This window comes from Anguilla anguilla, chromosome 13 (assembly GCF_013347855.1).
Source record: "Anguilla anguilla isolate fAngAng1 chromosome 13, fAngAng1.pri, whole genome shotgun sequence".
NCBI classification, from domain to species: Eukaryota; Metazoa; Chordata; class Actinopteri; order Anguilliformes; family Anguillidae; genus Anguilla; species Anguilla anguilla.
This window is the reverse complement of record NC_049213.1, coordinates 18,299,977-18,316,395: the sequence shown is the minus strand read 5'-3', so window position 1 is coordinate 18,316,395 and position 16,419 is coordinate 18,299,977.

The window sequence follows — 16,419 nt, the reverse complement described above, 5'->3', positions numbered from 1 at the left end:
AATACTCCTAAGGGAAAGTATCCCAAAGAAAATCTCTAAACAACCCGTGTACTGGGTAAAAAACAAAGGCTTAAGGAGTATGAACCTTCTGAAAATAAAACGATTGCCTGTGCAGAAAACGGGGTAACTCAAAGAAAACAGACCTCGAACCGAGGCTGGAAAAGGTAACACCCTAAAAGAAGAATGCAGAGTTTAGGCTGTGGCACTAACTTGTTACCAACAACCCATTAAGCTAAAGACTGTTGTGCTAACTTTGTAGCTACAACAATCCAATACCGCAAACTCTCAATCCTATACCTTTACCACCGATTACCGGCTCTCGTGTAACGTAAATGACACTGAAGCAAAGCTTATCGGCTTGCTAGGGGTTTAAATAGAAAGCCAACAGGTGCAAATTGTAAAAGGAGATTTTCACGCGTATAATTCAATCAAGGAAATGAAGAAAATGTAATGGCCGTAATAACTGAAAAAAAGGCGCAGAAAAAACCACTGGCCGTAATAACTAAAGAAAAGGCGCAGAAAAACCCAATGGCCACAATAAACGAAAGAATGATGCAGAGTGGAAAAGAAATGGTGTTGTCACCCAAAACCATGACACCTACGGGTGGAACACTGAGGCAAAACATGATGATTGCCTTAAATCATTGAGTCACTGATAACCTGTGTATCCCATTATCATTCTTAAAGCCTCACTGTATTACCACTTTTGTTTGTGCCCATTATGGTATAGCATAGTCCTGAGCTTCAGTTCTGGCTTTAACCAATATCCAGCTTGGCTTTTTGGATGGTGAACAGCTGTTGCCTGCTTGCGAACCTAACCCTGAACTGTCATTTTAGAGTGGAACCGCAAAACATGTTCAAAATCCAGGTACAGCTGTGCCATAATTAAATGCATAATAATCACAACCTACCCTACTGGCTGCACTGTTAGCAGTACCCGTTCAATAGCTGCAGACGTCTTTAACATGTGTCTTGTTGTAAAACATTTGTGCAGTGTTTTTCTTTAGGACGGTGGTGTTCACTCCTGATCCTGGAATTCCACAGTCCTGAGCATTGAAGAGAGTTGCCTTTCCTCCAGCATCTTTGTGAACAACAGGTGATTGAAATCGGCAATTAATTAATCCTGTTTAAGTTATTAAGATAATTTTAAAAATATATTTTCGTCGGAGGACAGAAAAGAAGCCCATGGATCACCAGTGAACACCACTGCTATAGAGGTTATCCAACTACTGTGTAGTTGCAATGAAATGAACGTACCTGTGTTTTGAATTTCACCCATGTTCTGCCCCTTTGCTGTTTTTTCTGAATGTGGTGGGAGCAAACTGACATACCTACTGAAATGCAGCAATGCTTCCATCTCCTTTATTCTTGCCCATTGAAATGATCACGCTGACTATGATATTGATGACTGCATTAGAAAATGATGATTTTTGACATGTAACTGTTATTTTTAATTCTACTTCCAGATTCATATGTATATTTTTTATTAAATAAAGAAAATAGGGCAATCCTTTATGATATTATTGCATTTTCCAAACTCTCCTGCCTCTCTCTGTCTTGGTCTCCTGGTTTGTTTCATATCCCAAAGGGGGAGATTGCATTGATGTTGTGGTGGGCATGTTCATTGAGCACAGGTGATGCATCAGATGTACTCTGTAGCCATTATCAACACTCAACACTACTTGACCAAATGCTGCTTTGTTAGCGCTACTGTTCACAGAGCTCTAAATCTAGTCCAAGTATGTTTGAGAGCCAACAAGCAAATACAGTATGTAAATAATTAATAAATAAATATAACAGGGACACTAAAAGGCTACTAAAAGATTTGGGATAAATGTTGTGACATTTACACTTGGTTTGTATTTAATTGTATTTAAAAGGCAATATTAAAATGCTATGCATTTATTTATTCATTTATTTATTTATTGAAGGACACTGCATGAATGGTATCCTACTCACCAAATTTAGTTTGTGATGAAACAGCTTATTGCTTACTTATGCTTATAATATTTACATGTCAAAGCAGATCAAAAATTAAGAACAGATGTTGATGGAAGATAGGTGATATACTGTGTGTATCACCACACTAAGCTTTACGTCTCTTCTGACTGATTCACTTCACATAAATAGCCACTTCGCTATGATATTATATAATGGTACAGTCCCACTGTGCTACATGTGCTGCAAGATAAACCACTAGCTGGGGACAGAGGGAGAGCCAGTTAGCCATCCCAGGTAACTCAAAGTAGCTTATTGTCCTACAACCAACACAGGGCTGAACCCCAGCATCACCCAAAAATAGACCTGCTGCAGAGCAGTTACCATGGAGACACAGAATTACACAGCCGTCAAAGCTTTATTACATTAAGAAAATGACACTCTCTGTAATTCACCAATAGTTCACCAATAAGAATGAAGATGGAATGTTTACTGATGGGAACAGTTCAAGCTATAGCATACATTACTGTAGCACAGCTGGCAGTTTCCAATAAATAACATTTCAGTCTCCACACCTTCTATCTTCACAGTGGTATTACCTTGTCGTGAGTATGCAAATCCCAAGTCTGTTTTCAGAGGGGGTGCAAATGGCCCGTTTATTGTTAGCAGGACGATAAACACCTAACTGCATGATTTTTGCAAGTCATCCACTACCTCTTTAATCCTTTTTGCTTCTTACTCAAGGGTGGTGAGAAATCTCCTAATTGGCCACAAACTGCTGTATATCGGTGCCAATGTAGTAGCAGACTTTGAAAGGGAGGAGAGGGGAAGTTTGCATTTTTAATGGAGGGCTGGTAGACTGGGGGAGCTTAGTCTAATGGGGATGCAGACAGGATCAGTTCGTATGCGGATCACTGCTCTTTTTCACGTTTTACGTATAGAAATAATGGAATCCACTTTGAATTATTCATGCATCGGCTTATGTGTATCTCCAAATGTACAGAACCACCGGTGAGCTTGACCGAGAGGCATGTGCCTAGAGCAGACACCACTGTGAATGGCATCACTGTTGCACTGCTGTGGCATTACCTGGCAGCACAGTCTTAATGCCTGAGACTGAGAGACAAGGCTGGGGAAACCCCTCCCATGCCAGTCATCAAGTATAATAATCACACTGTAAGTGTGCTGGGTGGGTGTGAGAAGCACACTTACAGAATCTTCTGCATTTTGCCTCGTCATCATCCTCAAAATGGATACAAAGTCAAAGATGGGGAGGGCGATGGGGGTGGGGGTGGGGGTGGGGGGGAATTATGAAACATGCCACCCATTTACTTTGTGTGGTTGCCATGGTTACACAACCAGGGGCTGACACACTGCAACGCAAAGAGAAAAAAGCAAAAGAGAAACCATGTGGAGCCCACAGCATCGTGATTCCTCTCCTCCCCTTCTTTGTCTCCCTCTCTTGCTATTTTTGAAGCTTCTGACCCAGCTATAATCTCTTATTGGCCCTAATATAAACATTACAATTTTGCTAAAAGCATAATAAAAGATTAAAAATGTATTATGAAATAGTGTTCATTTTTAATCAGCTGTAGCCCAGCGTAATGGAATTAGGCAGCCTGGTCTGTCCACTCAGATTAACCTGTCATTAAGCCATGTCTCTCCCCCTGTTCCCTTCCCCCTCTCTGACTGTGTATCTCGTAATCACCATGCACGCTGACACAAAAACACACACGCACACACACACACACACACACACACACACAGAGTGAGAGAGAGAGAGAGACAGAGAGTCCTACATGCAGAGCATGCTAAAGACCAGTTTCAGGGCTTAAAGGAACATAACGTGCAGAGATGTGTATAGTACTAAATATATCTCTTTTAACATCTGCTGGGCACCACCAGAAATGCAGCAGTTAGAGCTTCCTCTAATTAAAGGCCACAACCATGCACCTCAAATCTGAGCAAATCACTGGCACAGTCGGTCCCCTATTCATCTACATAACCACAAAATATACGGCATAGAATATTTATGCTTTGGTGTCTGTTCATACCTGCACTTTGAAATTGCTTTAATGCATACATAGCCTTAGGAGTCAGGCTTTATTTATATCCTTATAGATATGTCTGGCTGTGAAAACAGTGTGTTTGGTGATAAGTCTGGCTGTGTTTGTGAGAAGAGCCCTGTTGATCCCACTCCCCTAAATGATTAAATATGAGAATCCATGACTGCAGGCTAACCGCCAAATAACCCCCCCCCCCCCAATAATATTCAGTAAGTGCATTTAATTGAATCCCACCAATTTATTTTAAATGAATTATAAGTCGAGCACGTTGTAGCACACATGAGCCTACATTGTTTGTTTGTGGCAGTTTTACAATTTTTTCAATGTACTGTTGTGGCAATGCAATGAGTAATGCAATCCACACCTGGAAGGAAGTTGTGAAGAAGACAGGAAGTAATGCTACACCTCATGGAAAGGTATGAATAATTACACACAGACTCACACAGGAATCTGATGTAGTTGGGGATGGGATGTCAGGTCGCATTGCAACAGGAGCCCTGTCAAGTTTGACTGCTGTCTCCTCGGACTACTGACCCCTTTGGACCAAGTCCAAGATCAATTTAATTCAGAGAGAAACTTGCCCACATAGACCTGGCTGGCTCTGAACAACAAAGAACAAGGAACAAGGATATTTAACAGATGTAAACTGGAAATTCAGCTGGTGTTGTCTGTACATCTATTTTTTTTATCATAAAAATGTAAATAAACCTGAAAAGCCAAAATCGTAACAAAAAACTATGATCTTAAAAATATATTAAAAATGAAATTTGCCCAGTATGATTTGAATCATTTCTTCTATAAATCCTGGTAAACTATTCTGCAGGTCACATGTGTAATACTTATTCTGTTTATGCAAACATATCTCAGTAAAACCAATCATTTCAATCTTTCATTTTCCAAGTCTCCAGATACATGGGTCATTTTTATAGTTTGAGCATTCAAGCAAAAACTACATAAATTGTAATCTGAAGAATTATTTTGGAGTTGTGTTTTAATTAAAAAATGACACCCAACCCTAGCACAGCAGTTCCAGTGAAATGACAAAGGGTGGCTGAAAATCATCTACAAGGGTGAAAACTGTCCCTCTTACAAAACCCAGGGGTCTCAGAAAATCCCCTCTCATCCATGACAGATAAATGATAGTCTAAAATCTGAGAGCACTCCAAAACAATCAAAAATGGCTATTTTTTCTGTTTCTAAAAGTAATATTCCTGAAGTGAGACTGTAGTATCATGCAGTACTGTCTCTCAGCGGCTCTGTGTCAAAAGAGAGGCCTCAGTCTGAGTTTTATTCCATCTGATAACCGTGTCGCTGCCGTTCACCTCATGTTCCTCACCTCATGGTAAATACAGGGATTGTAAAGTGAACGATGCAGGTTTTGTGCTCATTGTTAAACCCGATGACCTGGTTTTGCTTCATGCTGACGTCTGATTTCTGGGGTTTCGGCAGCAGGATCCATTTTTACGAGCTCGGTTTTCTGGCTCCCATCTCCTGTCTGTGTCCTCCCATCAATAACATGTCCCATCGATCTCCTCATTTTGGCACCGAGGCATTCAACACTCAGTCAAACCACGTCAAATGCATTGGAATGGGCTTGGATCCCAGCTGGGGCTTTCACCGGACATCTTAGCAGGCCGTGATTCACAAGCCCTCACTGGGTGTTCTGTTATCCCATCGCTTAAATTTCTATCGGCTTGAAGTATGGTCTTGCTATGGTCATTTATTAGTGAGCATTTTGAAAAGCTCAGCAGAAAAACACAGGGACCCTATCAAACATGATACAATTTACCTGGCATTTTTCTGCAAGCATCAGGATCTGGAAGCTTGGGGTTATTTTGGTAATAAAATTAGGTATTTTCATGAGTATTACAAATGAAGCCTTGGGAAATTATATATATATAGTGAACTTCTTAATGTTTGGGACAAAGGAATTTCTTTCTCATTTTGGCTCTGTTATTTTAGATTTTCAATCACGTGTGCTTGAAGTGCAGATTCTCAGCTTTTGAAAGACAAGGAAGCCATTTGAGAAATAAGGGGTAAAAACAGACAGAGACATAAGCTAACCAAAATCAACTGTTTGGAATATCATTAATCTCTTAGCGCAAAACCCCTAGTGTTCGGCCCGCCGGCGTGCCGAGATTACTGAACTCAGACATTCGGTGCTACTGAAACAAAAGTATAAGTTAAAAACAGAAACGCGCTGTTTTTGTTTCATTAGTAGACGATACACTACAACTATGCCGAATACGGAGTTTCGCAGCACCACCATTGTCACTCTGGTCCTTCATTTAACACGCACCCCTCCCTGCAGTCTCATCTGCAACTACACCCCCCGCCCATGACATAATGGACAATATCGTCTATCTTGGCATTCATAAAAATATTCTTTCACCACTAAAAAATCGTATTCCGTCATAGCAACAAGGTAAACTCGACAATATCCCTAAGATATGCCAATACAGCAGTGAAAACGCTGCTCACTGAATAACAAAATAATACCATGTCATTCCACAGTCAATATCTGGGACTAAATATTGAATAAATATACAACCTTACCATTGGTTTTACGCGTAGAGATGTCCCTTTTGAGACTGAGTGGTCATATATTGTCTTGGGCAACCGTTGTGAAATACACAAGCATTTGCGACCCCTGGGTACCTTCTAAGATAGCTGTGGGTAATACCACATGTGTTGTTTACGGCGTTGTCACCCTTTTTAGTACAGTCTGGCTTGATTGACAATTAATTTATTCAGTAGGTGAGAGTATAAGCTTTCTAACGATGTATGACATGTCTAATTTTGCTTTTGGAATAGTGTTTTATAGGTCAGCGTAACCAAAAATTTTCTTACCATGGCATTCACTTACGCATTCACTTTGTGGTAGCAGTAAAAGACGCTGCACCTAACGAAACGTGGTCAACGATTTTTCGTAATTTCTTAGGAAATACTATTATTATTGAAGACTTCTGGGCATAGCTAAGGCATATGTTTGCTGATAGACCTAGCTGACATCGTTTTCTGGAGCAAAACAGAGGCGAATAGAGCAGTATCATTGATACTGTCTGTCTCCATCTACTGAACATAGATAAGATTTAACCATTGCTATGTAAGTATTACTGCTCAAAATATTTCGGTTATATACGTTATTTTTGAAATTGAGTGTCTTTAAATAGGTTAGTGGTGTTATATAATGTGGATATTCCACACTGTAATGTAAGTGTTGGATGGTAGTGTAATAGTTTTTGTGAAGCATGCAACAGTGATGACGTGAGAGTTGGAACATTGCCAAAACATGGTGGACGGTTGAAAATTGTTTTCATGTCTTCCCATCCCCATACAAGAAAACATACGAGAGTACAGAGTATAGAAATACATACAAGAGTTAATTATTTCACATTTAGGTACTGTACTGCATTGTGTGACAATATTTTTGCATTATCTTTTAATCTGATAGCAATGTTTCATCTTAAACCTTCATAAGGGGCTCGTTTATATGCTTTATAATGGACAAAAATCATTTTATTCATTTTTGGAGAGATTTTGGATATGTTTCTGAACCCCTAGATGTTTTAGACCAATGTACTGACTGACAGCTTGTAATACCCACTTGAAAATGATGCAACAGTGCGTTTCTTGAATCAAAACAGTTCATTTGTAGTGAAATACGTGAATATGTTGTGATTTACAGCAATGCATAATTTAGACATTTTGGATAGATTTGGAGACGCTGGGTACACTGCTTAGTTTTTGCTTCATACATCTATAGTAATTCTACATATCCACCCTTAGATTTTATGAACTTGTGGTCAAGAAGTTTTAGATTCAGCACATGTATAGTTTAACCTGCTGTATATATGCAATCTCTCAATAGTTCATTGCATTTTTGATTTTTTGTCTAGACAATTGCATTTGTGGCACTTTATTTCTTCCAAAATTATGAATGTAAACTAATCTGCATTAGTATTGTAAATTGTACAAATGTCTTGCTTCATTTAAGCCATTTTTCAAGTCTCTGTGTTGTTCACATCTGGAGTTATAAAGTTTTAAATAGGGTACCCCCTAAATGGGCAAGGATTGGCAAGATTTGGCATGTGCGCTAAGGGGTTAAGAAGAAAGAGAGCACTGATGAGCTCAGAAATCACAAAGAAAACCTAATACTGAGGACGTGGTGATGGCTATGGGTCACAGACTTTAAGCAATCATTGCATGCAAGGGCTATGTGACAAAGTACTAAACATGACTAATTTCAAGTAACATAACAGTAATTCCCCAAACATTATGGTGCCCTAAAATGGGGGCCTATGTATAAAAAGTTCTGTATATATGGTATACATCAGAGAGTTTGCCATAAAAGTATGATTTTAAATACCTGCTCCCATGGCTTCATCCCACTTATGCATAAAATCACTTGTAAAATTGTATATTAATCTATTAAAACTGCCCTGGTTCAGGGGAGATTTCAGCGTGCAGTGCAGGTATAAGTATAGGATCTGGAGCATCTTTTTCTGAATGCCCCATTTACAAAATGGACTGTGCTATTTTATCAGATGACTGCTGTTAAACAGTTCTGCTTGTTCAGCACAGAACAGCACCATGGAGAGGGAGCATCTTCCTCTGTAAGCTCTGAAACTGTCAGCGAGTTGCTGGGTTGGGGATGTGAGCGAGGGCGAAATAAAATTGCTCTCCTTTCAGTTTGTGGTTGAGTGAGATAATGAGACACTGAAAAAATAAGGACCACACGTGTGTGTGTGTGTGTGTATGTGTATGTAAATGAGGGAGAGAAGAAGACACGGATAGACGTGGATAGCTGCTGCTCGGCTCCTCGGTCTGTGCCAATCAGAGCGTAACAGAGCAGAGGCTTAAGAGTGACGGGAGCCCAAGGCCGCGGCCCCCCCAGGGAGATTGCTGTCTCTTCCCTTCACCCCTATCTGATCAACGAGGGCCTGCACACCGTCCGCGAGGCAGCGAGACGGAGAGATCTTAGCCCCTCCCATCCGCTGCGTGTGCCGCCAATCCGAGCGGCTCTCCGACTCTTGCTCATCCTGTGACATCAGACCACAGCATCGTCCTTGTAGAAAGCTTTGTGGCCCCACCTCTCTCTGATGCGTGGATGAGCTTCTGACGCTGACATCTCAATGGCGTTCGTTAATATATTTCCACATCACGGGTGCTGACACTTGTACCGTCATGCCACTTTGTAATAACGTTAAGGACGCTCGCAAAGCTCTGTCCGTTGCACGGGCTACAGGTTAGCGGCATTCCATTTTTACATCTGCTGACAGCATGCGTGACAGCATAATTTGGTTAAATGCTGTGTATTCTCCTGTGCATAGAGGATATGTTCTGACAGGCTTTGTTTTATGATGCAGTGTCTAACCAGATAGCTGCATCTTAATTTCAAACAACTGGGGCAATAAATGTATGGATAGCTTGTTAATTTCATCCCATCAAATCTGTAAAGTTCTGCTATGTGCAAAAGTGCACAGATAGCAATTCTTGACCCAAGGCTTTCTGGTGAATCAAAACAGGCCCATGCTGCATGCGGCTACCCAGGCTGGATGGACTGGGGAGTTTATTCTTAGTGACCAACTTATATTTACCAGAACATTAGGGTAAATGTTGCATTTGTCCAGTTACCTGGATGCATTTTTCCCACAGCACGCAGGACTGCCTGCTGCCGTGGGCCATGCGTGGCAAATTGTGATCACTCACTCACTCACTCCTGGACGAACTGAGAGGGACGTTTGGTAGGACGTATGCACAGGTGGTGCTTCATTTAGTAGGACACATGCGCAGGTGCATCTCCCAAAATCACCACTTCGAACGGCACAACATTTTTAAGCACAGCTTTATCGCTTAACGTTACTTTAGCTAACCCTAACATGTTAGTGTTTTACCTACTTTAGTTAACCTAGTTAGTGTGTACCACCGATAGTGATGTATGGACACACGGAGGACAACAAATAACGTTACAGAGGTGAGGACATGCCATAGCTAGCTAGCTATATAGTTAGCCAAGTTTTACTCATGACACTTTGTACATGTGCGCCGTGGGTCTGACGGTTTTGTGCTTGTTTAAGTTACAGGCAACACTGCAGGAATGGTCTTAGAACATGAATACATTACTTCAGATTAACAGGCAAGTGAATTGAGCATCCATTCTTTTTTTAAATTTGGAAATGTGGTCAGTCAGGAGAATTGTTACATTTGGAACACTCCCAAAACATTATTGACAGGTTCCCTCAATGTTTTTTCATGGCTAAATGACAGCTGTCAGGTTATACTAAAAAGTGTGTATGCCACATGTGTGGAACATTTTACTATGACCTTGACAGACTTTTCTTGGAATAATAATTACGTTCTACGACTCTTTGGGGGATGTTCTCATTGCTGCATTATATCACATGCAAAGGGGAAGTTAAGAAGCATGCTCCTCAAATGTCCTTTCTTATTTCTAAAATTTAGAGATGTTCCTTGTTTCCTGGGCCGTGGCCTGTGGTGGAGATGCAGTCCACTGGGACCGACAGAGTTTCACAGTCACATTCCGGCTGGATGCACGTCCTGTCCTGGGAACTGTGTTCCCTGTGTCTGGGGACGTGGCTCCAGGAAAGGAGGACAGCCGCAGGAGGAAAGAATCCAAAATCTCTGAGGGGAGGATGGAGGAGGGAAGAGGAAAAAAAGGGATGAAAAGAAAACAGACAGAAAGAAACAGCCCCGGGTGTCGCTCCGCATGAGTTATCACGTCTTAACGAGCTCCATTAATTACCTATTCATCAAAAGCCTTTTAACCAAAGCACCGTGCCAGGAATAGACGATGGGAGTAAACACGGCGCGATGCCGTAGCCTAAATATCAGCTGCCGTGCTGGGCGAGGCTGCTTTCTGTGGTGCTCCCGACCAGCCTGGCCTGACCTGTGGGTTTCTGGGTGCATCCAGGGCAGGAGGGAACGGCTCATTCCTGCTTCCCAAGTGAAGGCCAGCCGTCTCTGTGCTGCCGATGGATCGGGTCTGCGCCGTGCCAGGAGACCCGAGGCGGTCCGCGCTGATGGATTGTGGGACGTTGAAGCCGGGGGAACGAGGCCGTGAAGGGAATGTTGATTATGAATGCGGGGCGCGAGCTCCTTGGGAATTCAGAGGCGTGGTGCAGCTGGACACGATGTCAGGATCTCAAATGCTAAGGCCCAGGGGCTGGATACGCTAGACTACCGTAGAACGGAAAGATCAATGTTTGTGGCTAACAGGGGTCTTAATTGCACAGCTCATTAACACAATGCAAATAACAAATTCCTTCTGGATTAAAAAAAAACACAGCTATGCAGTTCAGGTGGCTCATTAGTTGTGTGTAACTATAGCTGAAACTAACCCTGTTTCTGAATGAGTGTTGACGTTAAATAAGTGAACAGGAGTAATCCAATGCAGTAGAGTTCACACGTAGCTATAAATTCTGCCTGTTTGCCGAGGCAGTGACTGCTCTGTCCTTGAAATGGCATCTGTGATTCCCAGTTGAGTGGAGCTTGATTACATTTATTTCTAAATCACCTTATTTGAATACTCACAATCAGAAAATTAGACTTATCTATTGGAATAACTCAGGATATTACAGGGATTCAATATAAACAAACAAAAGCAGGAGTCTCATGCAGGAACAGAATATGAATGCTTATGATTACCATGAACATTAATCATGTGACTATGGATAAATAAATGGAGAAATAATAATGGAAAGTAATACACTGTTTATATTGGTAAATGTCAGAAAATAATTTACCCATCAGCTTATCAGAAGGATGATAAAAAGTGATGAACAGCATGTAGCCCACACATGTTCTGGTCTTGGAATGCTCTACACCCCTGCAATTCCTCAATTCATCAGGTTCACTTGAGATGTTAAGAATGTATTGACTGATCAAGATCTTTCACCACTTAATAACCATACATTGGTGGAAATATGCCCTTGAAGGAGTGAGCAAAATTAAGACAGGTTTATTCAGCTCAGCTGAAATAACAGAAGCAGCGTTCTCAGGGTCTACAGGACCCAGAGTGTAAACCCTGTGTCAGACTGTGGTCTCAGGGGACAGAAAGTCATAATCACTTTAAAGCTTAAAATCCCCAGGAATTCCCGCATCTGTGGACACCGCTGAACCACACGCAAAAGCTTGCGACACAAAACACGCATGCTTGCGACTTTCATTCTGCCCGTGTGCAATCTGTTCAAAGACGCTCAGCCATACCACGCCCGGCATCGACTCCTGCTTCTCCTCTGCATCCATCAAAGAGCATTGCGCCAGGTTTTCGTGGTACGGAGGAGATTTGAGGGGGATAACTGGTCTCCGGGGAGGATAAAGGGATCCTGGGGATGCAGTGGGGAAGTGAGGAGTTCAACACTGAGATTAGAGGAGATTACGGAGTCAAATGGAATATTGAGAACCAGGATAGGAAGGGACACTGAGGCAATGATCTGTCAGTTTTACATTTTTCACATACGCTGAAAACAAAGCCACAAACGTAAAGAGCACATTATTAATGTATGTCAAATGTACTGCATATCTTACTGTAAATCAGTTGTATGAATTATTTCATTTGTTATTTATGTGAATATAATAGAATATGCTATCAGTATTTTACTATCTGAATAAATATAATCATTTGGTATGCTATCAAATATATAATTGCAATATGATTCATATATTTATAATTTTGCAGTGATAAATTTGATAGCATATATCATTTTCACAAGGGGGATTGGGGGAGATTCTGAGAACAGTTGCTTGAATTGACCTCTCAGCATTAATGATGAGGTGCAGTGGAGGATAGACCGAGTGCCCCACCTAGCTGTGGTGCTGGAGATGCTTTTACAGGATGTCTGCTCGTCGAACATGGCGAAGTCTCCCTCCGGAGGAAACCAATTAGAGCGTTAGTGACTGCATACTGATGGCATCTCATTAGTGTGCTTTTAGCTTTGTTAGAGAGTTGTCTGGCATTTCATTACATAGGATGCACTCACACGTTAAGTGTATCTCATAAAGTCTTTACACAGCATGTATAATGTACTCATAAACATGACATGAGATTATATCTGCTGTAAAAAGCCTTTCCTGGGAGAAGAACGTTTGAGTAAGGAGCGGGAAGGATCCATGGTACAATGTAGCAGAAGCACCTCTCAATTCCTAATTGTGTATGCACACATTTTTGCCTGCATCTGCTTTTTATGTGTTTGGTTTTTTTTCTCCCATTTGATGCACATATAGGAAGAGAGGGGTCAGCTCTATTGAGCAAGAAAGGCTGGAATGCGTAGAGCCATAGTCTATGGTAGAGTCTAATTGGTACCATGGAAGTTTCCTGGCAGAAAATGTATTGAAAGCACACATCAATTGCTTTTTATGATCCTGGGGATTCCACCAGAAAGATGGAAGCTGGTTCAGCTGTAGATTTCAAGACAAATTAAATGTATGGCCTGACTTGTCTCTCAGACAAGTTGGCACTGATAAACATGTGAGATGGGAAGACATTCACTATATTCACTCCTTTAATAGTTCTTTAAAATCCTATTTTCTGGTGGTAGCAAATATCCGGTCTAGGATTCTATGGAATTCATTAGAGGAAAATAATTAATAATCTTTATTCAAAAGCTGACACCAGAATATTGAAAAAAAACATACAACATTACTTCCTATTTGCTGTGAAGTAGTTTCAACTTCTCTTGATTATTCATGCCCGTTGTCCTTCTCATGTGAATAAAGTGTATCAGAGGATATTAAGATGTAGGCCTAGGCCTACAGGGAGGAGCTGAGGCTCAAATGTAGTCTCTCAGAGATGCAGTGTGCAAGATAATGTCATGTCATTTTTAAAGTGAATTAATTAATGTGAAGGAAGAGCCCTGCAGGTCAGCCATCTTGAGAGAAAGTCAGTTGTGCCTTTGCTTTATTTGGAAGGCTTGGGGCTCACAGGGTCAAGATACAGTGCATGGCTGAATCATCTACCAAGACGGCTTTAAATTACATCAAGTTTCCGGAATACTGCTGGCTTTCCAACAACCAATCTCCTAGGATACAAAAAATAATATGGATTAACAGCAATTACTAGACTGTCATTTACAGAGCAGTGCAAGACTGCGATGCTGGTTTCATATTAAAGCTTATGATACATTATGATAGGTATTGCAATATATCCTCCAGGTCACGTCTGAAATTTTTCATCAGGAAATGACATCAATTTTCCATCAATTTGACATCACTTTTCAAGGTCTGAATTCAGAATTTCTTCTCTTTTTTGCATTAAATACACATTAAAGAGAGAAATGTGTTTTGCCTTGAAGAGTGTGTCAGAGGAATTAAATCACAAGGTTACAAGAATATAATTATACTTACACTTTTTAAATTATTTGACTTTCCCATAGAACATTTTGAATGAGAACATCACATCATCTTAATATTATATTTCTAATCAGATTTAAGCAAAAAATACCATTGTTCAGCTTGTCATTGTTAAGCTCTTGAATACTTATACTTTATTTTATCACTATTTGTCAGAATGCCCTTGCACCAAAAAAGCAATTCAGATCTTGTCTTTAAATAACCACTGAACTCTGGAATACTTGAATATTGGTGGTAGCAGCTATTTAATTTAATCCACCTCTTGTACTAATTAATAATTTCATTGTTTTAAATTAGACACTTATGATTTCCAACAGTTTACCCTCTTAATGCAACATCTGTCAGAAGCAGATATTAATTTTATTCAGTTAGGTGAGTTCTCAGGCAACATTTTTCTTATTTAATGTGCTGTTGCAATGATTCCTTTTGAAAGAGGTTATATTTAGCATTGATTCATTGATGGATCTAAAGTTTAAATCAACAAAGTCCTAAATACTGATTATGTGGACACCCTGGGCATTGAAACTGTGGCAAATGATGAGATCAGTGATGGAGAAAATGGTAATGACCTGGGCCAGAACTGTGTTAACTTAAATGCATTTTTAAATGCCGGACAACCTCATCCTCAATTAATCAAGTGATTGGTTGGAGACCAGCAATGGTTTACAGGAAAACGCATTTATTGTAGTATTATATCGCCCTCTAATGTTCAAGATACAAACCATAAAGCAGGATGGTCTCAAACTGCAGTCCTGGAGGGCTACAGTCTCTGCTGGTTTTTTTAATTTTCAGCTAATTTAGGCCTTGGAAACGAGGTGTGCAAACTCTTTAGCCAATCAGTGATTATGCACTTAAGTGCAGGAACATATCAAAAACCAGCAGGCACAGCAGCTGGTTTATGAATTTGAGATCTCTGCTTTAAAGGGACAGTTCTATTTTCTTGGGTTTTTGATATTGCGCTGGGACTTCTTTCATTGACTGCAATGGTCTCAGCACCATAGGAAATTGCTCAAAGTAAAATTAAACAAGTTTTTGAAAAATAATTAGGTAATAGAACATACATGCAACCTCAGGAAAGTTGCATTGGAGATACTCAGCATGTATTTTCTTGCTTTTCTTTCTAGAGTAATTTAAAAGACAATAAGAAAATAGAATTTTAAGCAAATCCTCTATGAATTTTTGTCCATCTACTGCACAATGGATACATTTTCGACAGGACTCTAAATTTAATTGAATTACTGGCCAGCAGGTGGTGCTAACTGTCCAGGTTTATTTTAATAATAAAAATATTTTTATAACGGCTGTTTCAAAAGGGTTAAAATCAAAAAAAATTCTGATTGATAGTTATTTCTTTTTTGCAACCAACTTTTCACCCTTATTTTTCTTAATTGTAGACCTGGTCCTTCACTGCAATGACCTGTATCAGTGCAGAAGAGGGCACCCACTTATGCATGCCAGAACGTGGCACAGAGAGAAGCCTCCACATATTCTGCTTACACTCAGTAATGCATTTCTGATGACCTTTCACCAAAGCTTTGGAACAGACTCACCAGAGCAGGTACCAATGCTCATTATTGGACTTATGTGTTCATATTTGCCCTGTGAAATGATGAAAATTCATAGTAATTATTTACCCGGCAGATGCTGCTGACTTGAGAATCCTCCAGGGATTAAATATTAACCACTATCTGCTTAAAGGCTAAATGTTTTCTGAGACAATCCAGGTTTGAGTTCCTTTGTCAAGAATACAACCTGTTCCTATGAGGATTCAAACCACAGCCTAGCCATGTAACTAAGTACTATCCCACATGTGGCTGTAATTAAAATGTTTTCATGTAGAAATACTATTTAAATAAGAAAAACCTATGAAGAGATTTAAAATCCAGTTTATGTATCTGTATTGTGAGCACTGCATGCTTTGTCTCACGTTGCTACTGTTTCCAGAGTTACAGAGAAACTGTCTGAAAATCTACATGCAATATGTTTTGTTATGGGATTAGTCATGTTTGTGACATTGTATAAGTCCACTGGCTTTGTGCCTGTT